This window comes from Sardina pilchardus, chromosome 8 (genome assembly GCF_963854185.1).
Source record: "Sardina pilchardus chromosome 8, fSarPil1.1, whole genome shotgun sequence".
In the NCBI taxonomy this organism is placed as follows: domain Eukaryota; kingdom Metazoa; phylum Chordata; class Actinopteri; order Clupeiformes; family Clupeidae; genus Sardina; species Sardina pilchardus.
The window spans coordinates 28,600,427-28,602,926 of NC_085001.1; the positions used below are offsets into that span (position 1 = coordinate 28,600,427).

The following is a 2,500-nucleotide window of genomic DNA, read 5'->3' on the forward strand; positions in this document are numbered from 1 at the left end:
ACAGAAATGTAGGGGGATAGATGAGCGGCCCCTCCTCTAATGGCATGACCCTTTAGCCTGTCTTCGTGAAAGTAGCGTTTTGGTAGTGAACGGATTAGCAGGTGTTTGCTTGATTAATATGGAAGGCAAGAAGAGGAAAGAGAAAGAGGGGGCTGAAAAAGGCAGAATTAAGAAGAAGCGACTGCTGGAGGAGCATGCATCTAAATGCTCAAAACAGATTTAGGCTATCCGTAGCCTAGTCCACAGCCATTACGAGTACAGGTAAATTTGACAGAATGAAAAACATTGACGCAAAGCTGAACTACGTTAGGCTACTTGCTAGACGGAAAATATCACAAGCTAGTTAACTCATGTAGCCTACATTTCAAACGAATCAATGGCTTACAGTTTTTTTCAGTGACTAACATAGCGTTTGTCCAAACAGTTGTCACGTTTTCAAAACTCTAAACACATTGTGGCCATAGGCTACCATTCACACATTTCATGTCGTTTTCGCACAATATGCAGGCAGTGAACACATTTCCACAATGCTTACATTTTCTTAACAAACAAGTTATACCTCTCAACAAAATGATGGATCGTTTTTCTATTATTTTACAGATGTTAACACATGACATCCCACAATAATTAAAACAATTCCAAACCTTAGTAACCTCTGCTTCTGCAATGGTATCAGTTCAAAAACAATATATCTCAGCTGATAATAAACAAACAATTGAATAACTGGCACACAGATGATGTTGGGTAAATTGGGCCAACCACAGCTGATTCCAGTTTGTCTTAGACTCAGTGGCAGGGGTTACTTTTTACATTTACATACACAGTAGAAGGAGGAGGTGATGTTTTTGGAAACAGAAACATAAAAAGACAAATACTGTAATGTTTGGATGAGGAAGAGTAAGAACAATGGGCCCAGGGAGAAGAGCAGTGAAAGGCGCAGTAGGAGGTGCAGGAGCAGTGAAGCAGTGAGAGGTGCAGGAGCAGTGAGAGGAGCAGGCCCAAGGAGAGGGCAAGGTAGAGATGTAAGATGCTTTTGAATGTGAACATTACAGTATATGTGGACATACAGTTCCCAACCAAGAAATTTAGTGTAACAATGGTGTATTGCATGTTTTGCATTCAAATGCCCGTAAAACTGAAACATGAAGTCTGGACCTGGACCTTCATAGATTGACTATATTACATTTAGCCAACATTTTGTTTGTGTTTATAATATACGGAAGGTGGTCGTGCTCAAGGCATGGGTGGGTTGGGCCGGCAGTGGGCTGGCGGCGGGTAGGGGGCCGGTGTGGTCAGAATATTCCCGGTGGATTTTAGTGTCCCACTCCGCCCCTGGTTCCATTCCATGCAGATGTGAAGCCTGCAGGCTACCCTTGAGGAGGGGCTATCCTGGCAGTGGGTACTTGTGTTAGGCTAGCCTATACAAGCACTGTAGTAGCCCAGAAAATGTATGATAATTTAATGTAATAATTAAGGGTTTACAACACAGCAATTTCCCATGTGAGGTCGAGTTGCTTTTGATAACCTATTCTGCTGCCATAATTATAGTCTGCAGTGGGACCTCTCAGTACCAGGGCTGTCTAATTAACAACATCTGAATTAGCGAAAATTTGAAATTATGAAAGTTCAATGATCTAATGCTTGGATTTCTACATTTATGAATATGAATATGATATCTAATGATTAAATATGTGTTTGTACTTGGTTGTGTGCACATGAACAAAATCCTACCTTGACTGCCATGTGAATCATACTGATTTGAAAATTATAAAAGGGAGAAAAGAACCTGAACTGTCTTTTTTTAATCTCTTTTGGTGAAGCATTGGTCAAAACGGGATTAACAGTTCACCACTGGTAATGGATGGGCTAAAACTTTATTTAGTGATTTGAATAACAGTGAACGTGTTAAAACGAAAACTGTATTTTGTGATTTGAGTAGCAGTAGTGAACGTGTTTAAAACGAAAACTATATTCGGTGATTTGAGCAACAGCAGTGAACATGTTAAGACTAAAACTATATTCAGTGATTTGAGTAGCAGCAGTGAACGTGTTTAAAACTAAAACTATTTGAGTAGCAGCAGTGAACGGACAGCCTCCAGTCTCCATGGTCACAGGTGAGTGAGTGTGTACCTCGGGTTGCGTCGTCACTCGGAAAGGTGCTGTGTCTGTCGGCTGCTCTCTCTCAGTCAGCCAGTGGGTATTTTGACGAGGAAGAAGAGTTGAAGCCTGCCGTGCTTTACCTGGAAATAAAAATGAACACCACCCCATAAATCAGTGTTTGAGCCTGCGGTGGAAGAGCAATGGAATCTGGTACCTCGTCTCTCTTCTCCTCACTGTTGGTGGTTCAAAAAGCTGCTCCTGCTACTTGGTCCTAAAATATCCACCAGCTTGGGCGTGAGTCAAACTGATGATTCAGAGATTACATTATTCTATCATGAACCTGGCATCCTACTCTTCCTCAATGCACACACACACACACACACACACACACACTCCCATC

At 41.7% G+C, this 2,500-nt stretch overlaps 1 protein-coding gene across 1 annotated transcript in view; it reads right to left on the reverse strand.

The window, feature by feature from the left end:
- LOC134089167 (citron Rho-interacting kinase) overlaps nt 1-2,500 on the reverse strand; it is a 79,388-nt gene that overhangs the window by 56,975 nt on the left and 19,913 nt on the right. Inside the window, exon 2 of the mRNA XM_062543516.1 lies at nt 2,131-2,240. The gene's annotated coding sequence lies outside the window, so the exon portion shown is untranslated. The remainder of the gene's footprint in view (nt 1-2,130; nt 2,241-2,500) is intronic.